Source organism: Schistocerca serialis, chromosome 2 (assembly GCF_023864345.2).
Source record: "Schistocerca serialis cubense isolate TAMUIC-IGC-003099 chromosome 2, iqSchSeri2.2, whole genome shotgun sequence".
Lineage (NCBI taxonomy): Eukaryota > Metazoa > Arthropoda > Insecta > Orthoptera > Acrididae > Schistocerca > Schistocerca serialis.
The window spans coordinates 509892970-509911106 of record NC_064639.1 but is presented as its reverse complement, the minus strand read 5'-3'; the positions used below and the strand labels follow the sequence as shown (position 1 = coordinate 509911106).

General features: G+C 48.4%; 20 non-coding genes across 20 annotated transcripts; all 20 read right to left on the bottom strand.

Annotated features, from left to right (window-relative positions):
• Nucleotides 1-69: 69 nt before the first annotated feature.
• On the bottom strand, nt 70-151 carry Trnas-gcu (transfer RNA serine (anticodon GCU)). Its single transcript has one exon. It is a non-coding gene; the product is annotated as a tRNA-Ser (tRNA).
• An 822-nt stretch (nt 152-973) lies between these two features.
• Nucleotides 974-1055, bottom strand: Trnas-gcu (transfer RNA serine (anticodon GCU)). Its single transcript has one exon. It is a non-coding gene; the product is annotated as a tRNA-Ser (tRNA).
• An 822-nt stretch (nt 1056-1877) lies between these two features.
• On the bottom strand, nt 1878-1959 carry Trnas-gcu (transfer RNA serine (anticodon GCU)). Its single transcript has one exon. It is a non-coding gene; the product is annotated as a tRNA-Ser (tRNA).
• Nucleotides 1960-2781: 822 nt separating this feature from the next.
• Trnas-gcu (transfer RNA serine (anticodon GCU)) lies at nt 2782-2863 on the bottom strand. Its single transcript has one exon. It is a non-coding gene; the product is annotated as a tRNA-Ser (tRNA).
• An 822-nt stretch (nt 2864-3685) lies between these two features.
• On the bottom strand, nt 3686-3767 carry Trnas-gcu (transfer RNA serine (anticodon GCU)). The gene has a single exon. It is a non-coding gene; the product is annotated as a tRNA-Ser (tRNA).
• An 822-nt stretch (nt 3768-4589) lies between these two features.
• Nucleotides 4590-4671, bottom strand: Trnas-gcu (transfer RNA serine (anticodon GCU)). The gene has a single exon. It is a non-coding gene; the product is annotated as a tRNA-Ser (tRNA).
• Nucleotides 4672-5493: 822 nt separating this feature from the next.
• On the bottom strand, nt 5494-5575 carry Trnas-gcu (transfer RNA serine (anticodon GCU)). Its single transcript has one exon. It is a non-coding gene; the product is annotated as a tRNA-Ser (tRNA).
• An 822-nt stretch (nt 5576-6397) lies between these two features.
• On the bottom strand, nt 6398-6479 carry Trnas-gcu (transfer RNA serine (anticodon GCU)). The gene has a single exon. It is a non-coding gene; the product is annotated as a tRNA-Ser (tRNA).
• Nucleotides 6480-7301: 822 nt separating this feature from the next.
• On the bottom strand, nt 7302-7383 carry Trnas-gcu (transfer RNA serine (anticodon GCU)). Its single transcript has one exon. It is a non-coding gene; the product is annotated as a tRNA-Ser (tRNA).
• An 822-nt stretch (nt 7384-8205) lies between these two features.
• Nucleotides 8206-8287, bottom strand: Trnas-gcu (transfer RNA serine (anticodon GCU)). The gene has a single exon. It is a non-coding gene; the product is annotated as a tRNA-Ser (tRNA).
• Nucleotides 8288-9110: 823 nt separating this feature from the next.
• On the bottom strand, nt 9111-9192 carry Trnas-gcu (transfer RNA serine (anticodon GCU)). The gene has a single exon. It is a non-coding gene; the product is annotated as a tRNA-Ser (tRNA).
• Nucleotides 9193-10014: 822 nt separating this feature from the next.
• Trnas-gcu (transfer RNA serine (anticodon GCU)) lies at nt 10015-10096 on the bottom strand. The gene has a single exon. It is a non-coding gene; the product is annotated as a tRNA-Ser (tRNA).
• Nucleotides 10097-10918: 822 nt separating this feature from the next.
• On the bottom strand, nt 10919-11000 carry Trnas-gcu (transfer RNA serine (anticodon GCU)). Its single transcript has one exon. It is a non-coding gene; the product is annotated as a tRNA-Ser (tRNA).
• Nucleotides 11001-11822: 822 nt separating this feature from the next.
• Trnas-gcu (transfer RNA serine (anticodon GCU)) lies at nt 11823-11904 on the bottom strand. The gene has a single exon. It is a non-coding gene; the product is annotated as a tRNA-Ser (tRNA).
• An 822-nt stretch (nt 11905-12726) lies between these two features.
• Trnas-gcu (transfer RNA serine (anticodon GCU)) lies at nt 12727-12808 on the bottom strand. Its single transcript has one exon. It is a non-coding gene; the product is annotated as a tRNA-Ser (tRNA).
• An 822-nt stretch (nt 12809-13630) lies between these two features.
• Nucleotides 13631-13712, bottom strand: Trnas-gcu (transfer RNA serine (anticodon GCU)). The gene has a single exon. It is a non-coding gene; the product is annotated as a tRNA-Ser (tRNA).
• An 823-nt stretch (nt 13713-14535) lies between these two features.
• On the bottom strand, nt 14536-14617 carry Trnas-gcu (transfer RNA serine (anticodon GCU)). Its single transcript has one exon. It is a non-coding gene; the product is annotated as a tRNA-Ser (tRNA).
• Nucleotides 14618-15439: 822 nt separating this feature from the next.
• Nucleotides 15440-15521, bottom strand: Trnas-gcu (transfer RNA serine (anticodon GCU)). The gene has a single exon. It is a non-coding gene; the product is annotated as a tRNA-Ser (tRNA).
• An 822-nt stretch (nt 15522-16343) lies between these two features.
• Nucleotides 16344-16425, bottom strand: Trnas-gcu (transfer RNA serine (anticodon GCU)). The gene has a single exon. It is a non-coding gene; the product is annotated as a tRNA-Ser (tRNA).
• Nucleotides 16426-17247: 822 nt separating this feature from the next.
• Trnas-gcu (transfer RNA serine (anticodon GCU)) lies at nt 17248-17329 on the bottom strand. Its single transcript has one exon. It is a non-coding gene; the product is annotated as a tRNA-Ser (tRNA).
• Nucleotides 17330-18137: the final 808 nt, after the last annotated feature.

The following is an 18137-nucleotide window of genomic DNA, read 5'->3' as shown; positions in this document are numbered from 1 at the left end:
TGCTACTACTGAGTGGCGTTTCGCATGTACAAGGCGTGATCCGAAATGGGTGCTTAAGGTAAAATTCTTCGACGAGGATGGGATTCGAACCCACGCGTGCAGAGCACATTGGATTAGCAGTCCAACGCCTTAACCACTCGGCCACCTCGTCCGACGCATCGGAAACTGCGTCCCTCGCTAGTCCTTACGGAAAGAAGTCGTTTGTCGATTCGAAAACGCATCGTACTGTGGCTGGTGTTCACGCTGTAACGCCCTGCTGCAGTGCAGCTGACCAAGCTCCCACTCGTGAATCATTTAATGATGGCATCCGTCCACGTCGGTATCCGATCGGAGGAAAGTAATGGGCCCACTTACTTACTGCAGAAATAAGCACCGAATCGTCATGTAGCGTTGTCTAATGCAAATGAGAAATGTCCTGTGCATTAAGTATAACGACTACTGGAACGACGCGATTATCAGGATTCGCTACATTTATTTGTCACCTTCGATGACCTCATCGCTGATGTCGCTTTCAAGTTTCTTTCGAAGAGCAAACCACGTTCTTCGTAGCTGAATTGTGAGGCCAGAGGCTCCTGCTGTTGGCGATGGAGCCAGGCCCTATCAGATCGCTTCCGTGTATGGCGGCCGGACGGAAAGCAAACTGTCGAAAGGCGACAGTTGTGCTACAGTTGGGGGGATTTTAGGCTCGATACGTTAAAATGACTGCAAGAAGTAAGCACTTAAATATGAATGAGAACGCACCGTTCCCAAACACCACCATGGCGCCAAACTTCGATTCGTTTATAGATCTTGAGATGATGTTTGATTCGAAAGACGTACGCTATCGAATGTTGTGTCCTTCTAATTGGTAGGCGGTTTAGTTTCGTATTTCTTACAGATGCTATCTGCCACCTACACGTTCCATTGCTACTACTGAGTGGCGTTTCGCATGTACAAGGCGTGATCCGAAATGGGTGCTTAAGGTAAAATTCTTCGACGAGGATGGGATTCGAACCCACGCGTGCAGAGCACATTGGATTAGCAGTCCAACGCCTTAACCACTCGGCCACCTCGTCCGACGCATCGGAAACTGCGTCCCTCGCTAGTCCTTACGGAAAGAAGTCGTTTGTCGATTCGAAAACGCATCGTACTGTGGCTGGTGTTCACGCTGTAACGCCCTGCTGCAGTGCAGCTGACCAAGCTCCCACTCGTGAATCATTTAATGATGGCATCCGTCCACGTCGGTATCCGATCGGAGGAAAGTAATGGGCCCACTTACTTACTGCAGAAATAAGCACCGAATCGTCATGTAGCGTTGTCTAATGCAAATGAGAAATGTCCTGTGCATTAAGTATAACGACTACTGGAACGACGCGATTATCAGGATTCGCTACATTTATTTGTCACCTTCGATGACCTCATCGCTGATGTCGCTTTCAAGTTTCTTTCGAAGAGCAAACCACGTTCTTCGTAGCTGAATTGTGAGGCCAGAGGCTCCTGCTGTTGGCGATGGAGCCAGGCCCTATCAGATCGCTTCCGTGTATGGCGGCCGGACGGAAAGCAAACTGTCGAAAGGCGACAGTTGTGCTACAGTTGGGGGGATTTTAGGCTCGATACGTTAAAATGACTGCAAGAAGTAAGCACTTAAATATGAATGAGAACGCACCGTTCCCAAACACCACCATGGCGCCAAACTTCGATTCGTTTATAGATCTTGAGATGATGTTTGATTCGAAAGACGTACGCTATCGAATGTTGTGTCCTTCTAATTGGTAGGCGGTTTAGTTTCGTATTTCTTACAGATGCTATCTGCCACCTACACGTTCCATTGCTACTACTGAGTGGCGTTTCGCATGTACAAGGCGTGATCCGAAATGGGTGCTTAAGGTAAAATTCTTCGACGAGGATGGGATTCGAACCCACGCGTGCAGAGCACATTGGATTAGCAGTCCAACGCCTTAACCACTCGGCCACCTCGTCCGACGCATCGGAAACTGCGTCCCTCGCTAGTCCTTACGGAAAGAAGTCGTTTGTCGATTCGAAAACGCATCGTACTGTGGCTGGTGTTCACGCTGTAACGCCCTGCTGCAGTGCAGCTGACCAAGCTCCCACTCGTGAATCATTTAATGATGGCATCCGTCCACGTCGGTATCCGATCGGAGGAAAGTAATGGGCCCACTTACTTACTGCAGAAATAAGCACCGAATCGTCATGTAGCGTTGTCTAATGCAAATGAGAAATGTCCTGTGCATTAAGTATAACGACTACTGGAACGACGCGATTATCAGGATTCGCTACATTTATTTGTCACCTTCGATGACCTCATCGCTGATGTCGCTTTCAAGTTTCTTTCGAAGAGCAAACCACGTTCTTCGTAGCTGAATTGTGAGGCCAGAGGCTCCTGCTGTTGGCGATGGAGCCAGGCCCTATCAGATCGCTTCCGTGTATGGCGGCCGGACGGAAAGCAAACTGTCGAAAGGCGACAGTTGTGCTACAGTTGGGGGGATTTTAGGCTCGATACGTTAAAATGACTGCAAGAAGTAAGCACTTAAATATGAATGAGAACGCACCGTTCCCAAACACCACCATGGCGCCAAACTTCGATTCGTTTATAGATCTTGAGATGATGTTTGATTCGAAAGACGTACGCTATCGAATGTTGTGTCCTTCTAATTGGTAGGCGGTTTAGTTTCGTATTTCTTACAGATGCTATCTGCCACCTACACGTTCCATTGCTACTACTGAGTGGCGTTTCGCATGTACAAGGCGTGATCCGAAATGGGTGCTTAAGGTAAAATTCTTCGACGAGGATGGGATTCGAACCCACGCGTGCAGAGCACATTGGATTAGCAGTCCAACGCCTTAACCACTCGGCCACCTCGTCCGACGCATCGGAAACTGCGTCCCTCGCTAGTCCTTACGGAAAGAAGTCGTTTGTCGATTCGAAAACGCATCGTACTGTGGCTGGTGTTCACGCTGTAACGCCCTGCTGCAGTGCAGCTGACCAAGCTCCCACTCGTGAATCATTTAATGATGGCATCCGTCCACGTCGGTATCCGATCGGAGGAAAGTAATGGGCCCACTTACTTACTGCAGAAATAAGCACCGAATCGTCATGTAGCGTTGTCTAATGCAAATGAGAAATGTCCTGTGCATTAAGTATAACGACTACTGGAACGACGCGATTATCAGGATTCGCTACATTTATTTGTCACCTTCGATGACCTCATCGCTGATGTCGCTTTCAAGTTTCTTTCGAAGAGCAAACCACGTTCTTCGTAGCTGAATTGTGAGGCCAGAGGCTCCTGCTGTTGGCGATGGAGCCAGGCCCTATCAGATCGCTTCCGTGTATGGCGGCCGGACGGAAAGCAAACTGTCGAAAGGCGACAGTTGTGCTACAGTTGGGGGGATTTTAGGCTCGATACGTTAAAATGACTGCAAGAAGTAAGCACTTAAATATGAATGAGAACGCACCGTTCCCAAACACCACCATGGCGCCAAACTTCGATTCGTTTATAGATCTTGAGATGATGTTTGATTCGAAAGACGTACGCTATCGAATGTTGTGTCCTTCTAATTGGTAGGCGGTTTAGTTTCGTATTTCTTACAGATGCTATCTGCCACCTACACGTTCCATTGCTACTACTGAGTGGCGTTTCGCATGTACAAGGCGTGATCCGAAATGGGTGCTTAAGGTAAAATTCTTCGACGAGGATGGGATTCGAACCCACGCGTGCAGAGCACATTGGATTAGCAGTCCAACGCCTTAACCACTCGGCCACCTCGTCCGACGCATCGGAAACTGCGTCCCTCGCTAGTCCTTACGGAAAGAAGTCGTTTGTCGATTCGAAAACGCATCGTACTGTGGCTGGTGTTCACGCTGTAACGCCCTGCTGCAGTGCAGCTGACCAAGCTCCCACTCGTGAATCATTTAATGATGGCATCCGTCCACGTCGGTATCCGATCGGAGGAAAGTAATGGGCCCACTTACTTACTGCAGAAATAAGCACCGAATCGTCATGTAGCGTTGTCTAATGCAAATGAGAAATGTCCTGTGCATTAAGTATAACGACTACTGGAACGACGCGATTATCAGGATTCGCTACATTTATTTGTCACCTTCGATGACCTCATCGCTGATGTCGCTTTCAAGTTTCTTTCGAAGAGCAAACCACGTTCTTCGTAGCTGAATTGTGAGGCCAGAGGCTCCTGCTGTTGGCGATGGAGCCAGGCCCTATCAGATCGCTTCCGTGTATGGCGGCCGGACGGAAAGCAAACTGTCGAAAGGCGACAGTTGTGCTACAGTTGGGGGGATTTTAGGCTCGATACGTTAAAATGACTGCAAGAAGTAAGCACTTAAATATGAATGAGAACGCACCGTTCCCAAACACCACCATGGTGCCAAACTTCGATTCGTTTATAGATCTTGAGATGATGTTTGATTCGAAAGACGTACGCTATCGAATGTTGTGTCCTTCCAATTGGTAGGCGGTTTAGTTTCGTATTTCTTACAGATGCTATCTGCCACCTACACGTTCCATTGCTACTACTGAGTGGCGTTTCGCATGTACAAGGCGTGATCCGAAATGGGTGCTTAAGGTAAAATTCTTCGACGAGGATGGGATTCGAACCCACGCGTGCAGAGCACATTGGATTAGCAGTCCAACGCCTTAACCACTCGGCCACCTCGTCCGACGCATCGGAAACTGCGTCCCTCGCTAGTCCTTACGGAAAGAAGTCGTTTGTCGATTCGAAAACGCATCGTACTGTGGCTGGTGTTCACGCTGTAACGCCCTGCTGCAGTGCAGCTGACCAAGCTCCCACTCGTGAATCATTTAATGATGGCATCCGTCCACGTCGGTATCCGATCGGAGGAAAGTAATGGGCCCACTTACTTACTGCAGAAATAAGCACCGAATCGTCATGTAGCGTTGTCTAATGCAAATGAGAAATGTCCTGTGCATTAAGTATAACGACTACTGGAACGACGCGATTATCAGGATTCGCTACATTTATTTGTCACCTTCGATGACCTCATCGCTGATGTCGCTTTCAAGTTTCTTTCGAAGAGCAAACCACGTTCTTCGTAGCTGAATTGTGAGGCCAGAGGCTCCTGCTGTTGGCGATGGAGCCAGGCCCTATCAGATCGCTTCCGTGTATGGCGGCCGGACGGAAAGCAAACTGTCGAAAGGCGACAGTTGTGCTACAGTTGGGGGTATTATAGGCTCGATACGTTAAAATGACTGCAAGAAGTAAGCACTTAAATATGAATGAGAACGCACCGTTCCCAAACACCACCATGGTGCCAAACTTCGATTCGTTTATAGATCTTGAGATGATGTTTGATTCGAAAGACGTACGCTATCGAATGTTGTGTCCTTCCAATTGGTAGGCGGTTTAGTTTCGTATTTCTTACAGATGCTATCTGCCACCTACACGTTCCATTGCTACTACTGAGTGGCGTTTCGCATGTACAAGGCGTGATCCGAAATGGGTGCTTAAGGTAAAATTCTTCGACGAGGATGGGATTCGAACCCACGCGTGCAGAGCACATTGGATTAGCAGTCCAACGCCTTAACCACTCGGCCACCTCGTCCGACGCATCGGAAACTGCGTCCCTCGCTAGTCCTTACGGAAAGAAGTCGTTTGTCGATTCGAAAACGCATCGTACTGTGGCTGGTGTTCACGCTGTAACGCCCTGCTGCAGTGCAGCTGACCAAGCTCCCACTCGTGAATCATTTAATGATGGCATCCGTCCACGTCGGTATCCGATCGGAGGAAAGTAATGGGCCCACTTACTTACTGCAGAAATAAGCACCGAATCGTCATGTAGCGTTGTCTAATGCAAATGAGAAATGTCCTGTGCATTAAGTATAACGACTACTGGAACGACGCGATTATCAGGATTCGCTACATTTATTTGTCACCTTCGATGACCTCATCGCTGATGTCGCTTTCAAGTTTCTTTCGAAGAGCAAACCACGTTCTTCGTAGCTGAATTGTGAGGCCAGAGGCTCCTGCTGTTGGCGATGGAGCCAGGCCCTATCAGATCGCTTCCGTGTATGGCGGCCGGACGGAAAGCAAACTGTCGAAAGGCGACAGTTGTGCTACAGTTGGGGGGATTTTAGGCTCGATACGTTAAAATGACTGCAAGAAGTAAGCACTTAAATATGAATGAGAACGCACCGTTCCCAAACACCACCATGGCGCCAAACTTCGATTCGTTTATAGATCTTGAGATGATGTTTGATTCGAAAGACGTACGCTATCGAATGTTGTGTCCTTCTAATTGGTAGGCGGTTTAGTTTCGTATTTCTTACAGATGCTATCTGCCACCTACACGTTCCATTGCTACTACTGAGTGGCGTTTCGCATGTACAAGGCGTGATCCGAAATGGGTGCTTAAGGTAAAATTCTTCGACGAGGATGGGATTCGAACCCACGCGTGCAGAGCACATTGGATTAGCAGTCCAACGCCTTAACCACTCGGCCACCTCGTCCGACGCATCGGAAACTGCGTCCCTCGCTAGTCCTTACGGAAAGAAGTCGTTTGTCGATTCGAAAACGCATCGTACTGTGGCTGGTGTTCACGCTGTAACGCCCTGCTGCAGTGCAGCTGACCAAGCTCCCACTCGTGAATCATTTAATGATGGCATCCGTCCACGTCGGTATCCGATCGGAGGAAAGTAATGGGCCCACTTACTTACTGCAGAAATAAGCACCGAATCGTCATGTAGCGTTGTCTAATGCAAATGAGAAATGTCCTGTGCATTAAGTATAACGACTACTGGAACGACGCGATTATCAGGATTCGCTACATTTATTTGTCACCTTCGATGACCTCATCGCTGATGTCGCTTTCAAGTTTCTTTCGAAGAGCAAACCACGTTCTTCGTAGCTGAATTGTGAGGCCAGAGGCTCCTGCTGTTGGCGATGGAGCCAGGCCCTATCAGATCGCTTCCGTGTATGGCGGCCGGACGGAAAGCAAACTGTCGAAAGGCGACAGTTGTGCTACAGTTGGGGGGATTTTAGGCTCGATACGTTAAAATGACTGCAAGAAGTAAGCACTTAAATATGAATGAGAACGCACCGTTCCCAAACACCACCATGGCGCCAAACTTCGATTCGTTTATAGATCTTGAGATGATGTTTGATTCGAAAGACGTACGCTATCGAATGTTGTGTCCTTCTAATTGGTAGGCGGTTTAGTTTCGTATTTCTTACAGATGCTATCTGCCACCTACACGTTCCATTGCTACTACTGAGTGGCGTTTCGCATGTACAAGGCGTGATCCGAAATGGGTGCTTAAGGTAAAATTCTTCGACGAGGATGGGATTCGAACCCACGCGTGCAGAGCACATTGGATTAGCAGTCCAACGCCTTAACCACTCGGCCACCTCGTCCGACGCATCGGAAACTGCGTCCCTCGCTAGTCCTTACGGAAAGAAGTCGTTTGTCGATTCGAAAACGCATCGTACTGTGGCTGGTGTTCACGCTGTAACGCCCTGCTGCAGTGCAGCTGACCAAGCTCCCACTCGTGAATCATTTAATGATGGCATCCGTCCACGTCGGTATCCGATCGGAGGAAAGTAATGGGCCCACTTACTTACTGCAGAAATAAGCACCGAATCGTCATGTAGCGTTGTCTAATGCAAATGAGAAATGTCCTGTGCATTAAGTATAACGACTACTGGAACGACGCGATTATCAGGATTCGCTACATTTATTTGTCACCTTCGATGACCTCATCGCTGATGTCGCTTTCAAGTTTCTTTCGAAGAGCAAACCACGTTCTTCGTAGCTGAATTGTGAGGCCAGAGGCTCCTGCTGTTGGCGATGGAGCCAGGCCCTATCAGATCGCTTCCGTGTATGGCGGCCGGACGGAAAGCAAACTGTCGAAAGGCGACAGTTGTGCTACAGTTGGGGGGATTTTAGGCTCGATACGTTAAAATGACTGCAAGAAGTAAGCACTTAAATATGAATGAGAACGCACCGTTCCCAAACACCACCATGGCGCCAAACTTCGATTCGTTTATAGATCTTGAGATGATGTTTGATTCGAAAGACGTACGCTATCGAATGTTGTGTCCTTCTAATTGGTAGGCGGTTTAGTTTCGTATTTCTTACAGATGCTATCTGCCACCTACACGTTCCATTGCTACTACTGAGTGGCGTTTCGCATGTACAAGGCGTGATCCGAAATGGGTGCTTAAGGTAAAATTCTTCGACGAGGATGGGATTCGAACCCACGCGTGCAGAGCACATTGGATTAGCAGTCCAACGCCTTAACCACTCGGCCACCTCGTCCGACGCATCGGAAACTGCGTCCCTCGCTAGTCCTTACGGAAAGAAGTCGTTTGTCGATTCGAAAACGCATCGTACTGTGGCTGGTGTTCACGCTGTAACGCCCTGCTGCAGTGCAGCTGACCAAGCTCCCACTCGTGAATCATTTAATGATGGCATCCGTCCACGTCGGTATCCGATCGGAGGAAAGTAATGGGCCCACTTACTTACTGCAGAAATAAGCACCGAATCGTCATGTAGCGTTGTCTAATGCAAATGAGAAATGTCCTGTGCATTAAGTATAACGACTACTGGAACGACGCGATTATCAGGATTCGCTACATTTATTTGTCACCTTCGATGACCTCATCGCTGATGTCGCTTTCAAGTTTCTTTCGAAGAGCAAACCACGTTCTTCGTAGCTGAATTGTGAGGCCAGAGGCTCCTGCTGTTGGCGATGGAGCCAGGCCCTATCAGATCGCTTCCGTGTATGGCGGCCGGACGGAAAGCAAACTGTCGAAAGGCGACAGTTGTGCTACAGTTGGGGGTATTATAGGCTCGATACGTTAAAATGACTGCAAGAAGTAAGCACTTAGATATGAACGAGAACGCACCGTTCCCAAACACCACCATGGTGCCAAACTTCGATTCGTTTATAGATCTTGAGATGATGTTTGATTCGAAAGACGTACGCTATCGAATTTTGTGTCCTTCCAATTGGTAGGCGGTTTAGTTTCGTATTTCTTACAGATGCTATCTGCCACCTACACGTTCCATTGCTACTACTGAGTGGCGTTTTCGCATGTACAAGGCGTGATCCGAAATGGGTGCTTAAGGTAAAATTCTTCGACGAGGATGGGATTCGAACCCACGCGTGCAGAGCACATTGGATTAGCAGTCCAACGCCTTAACCACTCGGCCACCTCGTCCGACGCATCGGAAACTGCGTCCCTCGCTAGTCCTTACGGAAAGAAGTCGTTTGTCGATTCGAAAACGCATCGTACTGTGGCTGGTGTTCACGCTGTAACGCCCTGCTGCAGTGCAGCTGACCAAGCTCCCACTCGTGAATCATTTAATGATGGCATCCGTCCACGTCGGTATCCGATCGGAGGAAAGTAATGGGCCCACTTACTTACTGCAGAAATAAGCACCGAATCGTCATGTAGCGTTGTCTAATGCAAATGAGAAATGTCCTGTGCATTAAGTATAACGACTACTGGAACGACGCGATTATCAGGATTCGCTACATTTATTTGTCACCTTCGATGACCTCATCGCTGATGTCGCTTTCAAGTTTCTTTCGAAGAGCAAACCACGTTCTTCGTAGCTGAATTGTGAGGCCAGAGGCTCCTGCTGTTGGCGATGGAGCCAGGCCCTATCAGATCGCTTCCGTGTATGGCGGCCGGACGGAAAGCAAACTGTCGAAAGGCGACAGTTGTGCTACAGTTGGGGGGATTTTAGGCTCGATACGTTAAAATGACTGCAAGAAGTAAGCACTTAAATATGAATGAGAACGCACCGTTCCCAAACACCACCATGGCGCCAAACTTCGATTCGTTTATAGATCTTGAGATGATGTTTGATTCGAAAGACGTACGCTATCGAATGTTGTGTCCTTCTAATTGGTAGGCGGTTTAGTTTCGTATTTCTTACAGATGCTATCTGCCACCTACACGTTCCATTGCTACTACTGAGTGGCGTTTCGCATGTACAAGGCGTGATCCGAAATGGGTGCTTAAGGTAAAATTCTTCGACGAGGATGGGATTCGAACCCACGCGTGCAGAGCACATTGGATTAGCAGTCCAACGCCTTAACCACTCGGCCACCTCGTCCGACGCATCGGAAACTGCGTCCCTCGCTAGTCCTTACGGAAAGAAGTCGTTTGTCGATTCGAAAACGCATCGTACTGTGGCTGGTGTTCACGCTGTAACGCCCTGCTGCAGTGCAGCTGACCAAGCTCCCACTCGTGAATCATTTAATGATGGCATCCGTCCACGTCGGTATCCGATCGGAGGAAAGTAATGGGCCCACTTACTTACTGCAGAAATAAGCACCGAATCGTCATGTAGCGTTGTCTAATGCAAATGAGAAATGTCCTGTGCATTAAGTATAACGACTACTGGAACGACGCGATTATCAGGATTCGCTACATTTATTTGTCACCTTCGATGACCTCATCGCTGATGTCGCTTTCAAGTTTCTTTCGAAGAGCAAACCACGTTCTTCGTAGCTGAATTGTGAGGCCAGAGGCTCCTGCTGTTGGCGATGGAGCCAGGCCCTATCAGATCGCTTCCGTGTATGGCGGCCGGACGGAAAGCAAACTGTCGAAAGGCGACAGTTGTGCTACAGTTGGGGGTATTATAGGCTCGATACGTTAAAATGACTGCAAGAAGTAAGCACTTAAATATGAATGAGAACGCACCGTTCCCAAACACCACCATGGCGCCAAACTTCGATTCGTTTATAGATCTTGAGATGATGTTTGATTCGAAAGACGTACGCTATCGAATGTTGTGTCCTTCTAATTGGTAGGCGGTTTAGTTTCGTATTTCTTACAGATGCTATCTGCCACCTACACGTTCCATTGCTACTACTGAGTGGCGTTTCGCATGTACAAGGCGTGATCCGAAATGGGTGCTTAAGGTAAAATTCTTCGACGAGGATGGGATTCGAACCCACGCGTGCAGAGCACATTGGATTAGCAGTCCAACGCCTTAACCACTCGGCCACCTCGTCCGACGCATCGGAAACTGCGTCCCTCGCTAGTCCTTACGGAAAGAAGTCGTTTGTCGATTCGAAAACGCATCGTACTGTGGCTGGTGTTCACGCTGTAACGCCCTGCTGCAGTGCAGCTGACCAAGCTCCCACTCGTGAATCATTTAATGATGGCATCCGTCCACGTCGGTATCCGATCGGAGGAAAGTAATGGGCCCACTTACTTACTGCAGAAATAAGCACCGAATCGTCATGTAGCGTTGTCTAATGCAAATGAGAAATGTCCTGTGCATTAAGTATAACGACTACTGGAACGACGCGATTATCAGGATTCGCTACATTTATTTGTCACCTTCGATGACCTCATCGCTGATGTCGCTTTCAAGTTTCTTTCGAAGAGCAAACCACGTTCTTCGTAGCTGAATTGTGAGGCCAGAGGCTCCTGCTGTTGGCGATGGAGCCAGGCCCTATCAGATCGCTTCCGTGTATGGCGGCCGGACGGAAAGCAAACTGTCGAAAGGCGACAGTTGTGCTACAGTTGGGGGGATTTTAGGCTCGATACGTTAAAATGACTGCAAGAAGTAAGCACTTAAATATGAATGAGAACGCACCGTTCCCAAACACCACCATGGCGCCAAACTTCGATTCGTTTATAGATCTTGAGATGATGTTTGATTCGAAAGACGTACGCTATCGAATGTTGTGTCCTTCTAATTGGTAGGCGGTTTAGTTTCGTATTTCTTACAGATGCTATCTGCCACCTACACGTTCCATTGCTACTACTGAGTGGCGTTTCGCATGTACAAGGCGTGATCCGAAATGGGTGCTTAAGGTAAAATTCTTCGACGAGGATGGGATTCGAACCCACGCGTGCAGAGCACATTGGATTAGCAGTCCAACGCCTTAACCACTCGGCCACCTCGTCCGACGCATCGGAAACTGCGTCCCTCGCTAGTCCTTACGGAAAGAAGTCGTTTGTCGATTCGAAAACGCATCGTACTGTGGCTGGTGTTCACGCTGTAACGCCCTGCTGCAGTGCAGCTGACCAAGCTCCCACTCGTGAATCATTTAATGATGGCATCCGTCCACGTCGGTATCCGATCGGAGGAAAGTAATGGGCCCACTTACTTACTGCAGAAATAAGCACCGAATCGTCATGTAGCGTTGTCTAATGCAAATGAGAAATGTCCTGTGCATTAAGTATAACGACTACTGGAACGACGCGATTATCAGGATTCGCTACATTTATTTGTCACCTTCGATGACCTCATCGCTGATGTCGCTTTCAAGTTTCTTTCGAAGAGCAAACCACGTTCTTCGTAGCTGAATTGTGAGGCCAGAGGCTCCTGCTGTTGGCGATGGAGCCAGGCCCTATCAGATCGCTTCCGTGTATGGCGGCCGGACGGAAAGCAAACTGTCGAAAGGCGACAGTTGTGCTACAGTTGGGGGGATTTTAGGCTCGATACGTTAAAATGACTGCAAGAAGTAAGCACTTAAATATGAATGAGAACGCACCGTTCCCAAACACCACCATGGCGCCAAACTTCGATTCGTTTATAGATCTTGAGATGATGTTTGATTCGAAAGACGTACGCTATCGAATGTTGTGTCCTTCTAATTGGTAGGCGGTTTAGTTTCGTATTTCTTACAGATGCTATCTGCCACCTACACGTTCCATTGCTACTACTGAGTGGCGTTTCGCATGTACAAGGCGTGATCCGAAATGGGTGCTTAAGGTAAAATTCTTCGACGAGGATGGGATTCGAACCCACGCGTGCAGAGCACATTGGATTAGCAGTCCAACGCCTTAACCACTCGGCCACCTCGTCCGACGCATCGGAAACTGCGTCCCTCGCTAGTCCTTACGGAAAGAAGTCGTTTGTCGATTCGAAAACGCATCGTACTGTGGCTGGTGTTCACGCTGTAACGCCCTGCTGCAGTGCAGCTGACCAAGCTCCCACTCGTGAATCATTTAATGATGGCATCCGTCCACGTCGGTATCCGATCGGAGGAAAGTAATGGGCCCACTTACTTACTGCAGAAATAAGCACCGAATCGTCATGTAGCGTTGTCTAATGCAAATGAGAAATGTCCTGTGCATTAAGTATAACGACTACTGGAACGACGCGATTATCAGGATTCGCTACATTTATTTGTCACCTTCGATGACCTCATCGCTGATGTCGCTTTCAAGTTTCTTTCGAAGAGCAAACCACGTTCTTCGTAGCTGAATTGTGAGGCCAGAGGCTCCTGCTGTTGGCGATGGAGCCAGGCCCTATCAGATCGCTTCCGTGTATGGCGGCCGGACGGAAAGCAAACTGTCGAAAGGCGACAGTTGTGCTACAGTTGGGGGGATTTTAGGCTCGATACGTTAAAATGACTGCAAGAAGTAAGCACTTAAATATGAATGAGAACGCACCGTTCCCAAACACCACCATGGCGCCAAACTTCGATTCGTTTATAGATCTTGAGATGATGTTTGATTCGAAAGACGTACGCTATCGAATGTTGTGTCCTTCTAATTGGTAGGCGGTTTAGTTTCGTATTTCTTACAGATGCTATCTGCCACCTACACGTTCCATTGCTACTACTGAGTGGCGTTTCGCATGTACAAGGCGTGATCCGAAATGGGTGCTTAAGGTAAAATTCTTCGACGAGGATGGGATTCGAACCCACGCGTGCAGAGCACATTGGATTAGCAGTCCAACGCCTTAACCACTCGGCCACCTCGTCCGACGCATCGGAAACTGCGTCCCTCGCTAGTCCTTACGGAAAGAAGTCGTTTGTCGATTCGAAAACGCATCGTACTGTGGCTGGTGTTCACGCTGTAACGCCCTGCTGCAGTGCAGCTGACCAAGCTCCCACTCGTGAATCATTTAATGATGGCATCCGTCCACGTCGGTATCCGATCGGAGGAAAGTAATGGGCCCACTTACTTACTGCAGAAATAAGCACCGAATCGTCATGTAGCGTTGTCTAATGCAAATGAGAAATGTCCTGTGCATTAAGTATAACGACTACTGGAACGACGCGATTATCAGGATTCGCTACATTTATTTGTCACCTTCGATGACCTCATCGCTGATGTCGCTTTCAAGTTTCTTTCGAAGAGCAAACCACGTTCTTCGTAGCTGAATTGTGAGGCCAGAGGCTCCTGCTGTTGGCGATGGAGCCAGGCCCTATCAGATCGCTTCCGTGTATGGCGGCCGGACGGAAAGCAAACTGTCGAAAGGCGACAGTTGTGCTACAGTTGGGGGTATTATAGGCTCGATACGTTAAAATGACTGCAAGAAGTAAGCACTTAGATATGAACGAGAACGCACCGTTCCCAAACACCACCATGGTGCCAAACTTCGATTCGTTTATAGATCTTGAGATGATGTTTGATTCGAAAGACGTACGCTATCGAATTTTGTGTCCTTCCAATTGGTAGGCGGTTTAGTTTCGTATTTCTTACAGATGCTATCTGCCACCTACACGTTCCATTGCTACTACTGAGTGGCGTTTTCGCATGTACAAGGCGTGATCCGAAATGGGTGCTTAAGGTAAAATTCTTCGACGAGGATGGGATTCGAACCCACGCGTGCAGAGCACATTGGATTAGCAGTCCAACGCCTTAACCACTCGGCCACCTCGTCCGACGCATCGGAAACTGCGTCCCTCGCTAGTCCTTACGGAAAGAAGTCGTTTGTCGATTCGAAAACGCATCGTACTGTGGCTGGTGTTCACGCTGTAACGCCCTGCTGCAGTGCAGCTGACCAAGCTCCCACTCGTGAATCATTTAATGATGGCATCCGTCCACGTCGGTATCCGATCGGAGGAAAGTAATGGGCCCACTTACTTACTGCAGAAATAAGCACCGAATCGTCATGTAGCGTTGTCTAATGCAAATGAGAAATGTCCTGTGCATTAAGTATAACGACTACTGGAACGACGCGATTATCAGGATTCGCTACATTTATTTGTCACCTTCGATGACCTCATCGCTGATGTCGCTTTCAAGTTTCTTTCGAAGAGCAAACCACGTTCTTCGTAGCTGAATTGTGAGGCCAGAGGCTCCTGCTGTTGGCGATGGAGCCAGGCCCTATCAGATCGCTTCCGTGTATGGCGGCCGGACGGAAAGCAAACTGTCGAAAGGCGACAGTTGTGCTACAGTTGGGGGGATTTTAGGCTCGATACGTTAAAATGACTGCAAGAAGTAAGCACTTAAATATGAATGAGAACGCACCGTTCCCAAACACCACCATGGCGCCAAACTTCGATTCGTTTATAGATCTTGAGATGATGTTTGATTCGAAAGACGTACGCTATCGAATGTTGTGTCCTTCTAATTGGTAGGCGGTTTAGTTTCGTATTTCTTACAGATGCTATCTGCCACCTACACGTTCCATTGCTACTACTGAGTGGCGTTTCGCATGTACAAGGCGTGATCCGAAATGGGTGCTTAAGGTAAAATTCTTCGACGAGGATGGGATTCGAACCCACGCGTGCAGAGCACATTGGATTAGCAGTCCAACGCCTTAACCACTCGGCCACCTCGTCCGACGCATCGGAAACTGCGTCCCTCGCTAGTCCTTACGGAAAGAAGTCGTTTGTCGATTCGAAAACGCATCGTACTGTGGCTGGTGTTCACGCTGTAACGCCCTGCTGCAGTGCAGCTGACCAAGCTCCCACTCGTGAATCATTTAATGATGGCATCCGTCCACGTCGGTATCCGATCGGAGGAAAGTAATGGGCCCACTTACTTACTGCAGAAATAAGCACCGAATCGTCATGTAGCGTTGTCTAATGCAAATGAGAAATGTCCTGTGCATTAAGTATAACGACTACTGGAACGACGCGATTATCAGGATTCGCTACATTTATTTGTCACCTTCGATGACCTCATCGCTGATGTCGCTTTCAAGTTTCTTTCGAAGAGCAAACCACGTTCTTCGTAGCTGAATTGTGAGGCCAGAGGCTCCTGCTGTTGGCGATGGAGCCAGGCCCTATCAGATCGCTTCCGTGTATGGCGGCCGGACGGAAAGCAAACTGTCGAAAGGCGACAGTTGTGCTACAGTTGGGGGGATTTTAGGCTCGATACGTTAAAATGACTGCAAGAAGTAAGCACTTAAATATGAATGAGAACGCACCGTTCCCAAACACCACCATGGCGCCAAACTTCGATTCGTTTATAGATCTTGAGATGATGTTTGATTCGAAAGACGTACGCTATCGAATGTTGTGTCCTTCTAATTGGTAGGCGGTTTAGTTTCGTATTTCTTACAGATGCTATCTGCCACCTACACGTTCCATTGCTACTACTGAGTGGCGTTTCGCATGTACAAGGCGTGATCCGAAATGGGTGCTTAAGGTAAAATTCTTCGACGAGGATGGGATTCGAACCCACGCGTGCAGAGCACATTGGATTAGCAGTCCAACGCCTTAACCACTCGGCCACCTCGTCCGACGCATCGGAAACTGCGTCCCTCGCTAGTCCTTACGGAAAGAAGTCGTTTGTCGATTCGAAAACGCATCGTACTGTGGCTGGTGTTCACGCTGTAACGCCCTGCTGCAGTGCAGCTGACCAAGCTCCCACTCGTGAATCATTTAATGATGGCATCCGTCCACGTCGGTATCCGATCGGAGGAAAGTAATGGGCCCACTTACTTACTGCAGAAATAAGCACCGAATCGTCATGTAGCGTTGTCTAATGCAAATGAGAAATGTCCTGTGCATTAAGTATAACGACTACTGGAACGACGCGATTATCAGGATTCGCTACATTTATTTGTCACCTTCGATGACCTCATCGCTGATGTCGCTTTCAAGTTTCTTTCGAAGAGCAAACCACGTTCTTCGTAGCTGAATTGTGAGGCCAGAGGCTCCTGCTGTTGGCGATGGAGCCAGGCCCTATCAGATCGCTTCCGTGTATGGCGGCCGGACGGAAAGCAAACTGTCGAAAGGCGACAGTTGTGCTACAGTTGGGGGTATTATAGGCTCGATACGTTAAAATGACTGCAAGAAGTAAGCACTTAAATATGAATGAGAACGCACCGTTCCCAAACACCACCATGGCGCCAAACTTCGATTCGTTTATAGATCTTGAGATGATGTTTGATTCGAAAGACGTACGCTATCGAATGTTGTGTCCTTCTAATTGGTAGGCGGTTTAGTTTCGTATTTCTTACAGATGCTATCTGCCACCTACACGTTCCATTGCTACTACTGAGTGGCGTTTCGCATGTACAAGGCGTGATCCGAAATGGGTGCTTAAGGTAAAATTCTTCGACGAGGATGGGATTCGAACCCACGCGTGCAGAGCACATTGGATTAGCAGTCCAACGCCTTAACCACTCGGCCACCTCGTCCGACGCATCGGAAACTGCGTCCCTCGCTAGTCCTTACGGAAAGAAGTCGTTTGTCGATTCGAAAACGCATCGTACTGTGGCTGGTGTTCACGCTGTAACGCCCTGCTGCAGTGCAGCTGACCAAGCTCCCACTCGTGAATCATTTAATGATGGCATCCGTCCACGTCGGTATCCGATCGGAGGAAAGTAATGGGCCCACTTACTTACTGCAGAAATAAGCACCGAATCGTCATGTAGCGTTGTCTAATGCAAATGAGAAATGTCCTGTGCATTAAGTATAACGACTACTGGAACGACGCGATTATCAGGATTCGCTACATTTATTTGTCACCTTCGATGACCTCATCGCTGATGTCGCTTTCAAGTTTCTTTCGAAGAGCAAACCACGTTCTTCGTAGCTGAATTGTGAGGCCAGAGGCTCCTGCTGTTGGCGATGGAGCCAGGCCCTATCAGATCGCTTCCGTGTATGGCGGCCGGACGGAAAGCAAACTGTCGAAAGGCGACAGTTGTGCTACAGTTGGGGGTATTATAGGCTCGATACGTTAAAATGACTGCAAGAAGTAAGCACTTAAATATGAATGAGAACGCACCGTTCCCAAACACCACCATGGTGCCAAACTTCGATTCGTTTATAGATCTTGAGATGATGTTTGATTCGAAAGACGTACGCTATCGAATGTTGTGTCCTTCCAATTGGTAGGCGGTTTAGTTTCGTATTTCTTACAGATGCTATCTGCCACCTACACGTTCCATTGCTACTACTGAGTGGCGTTTCGCATGTACAAGGCGTGATCCGAAATGGGTGCTT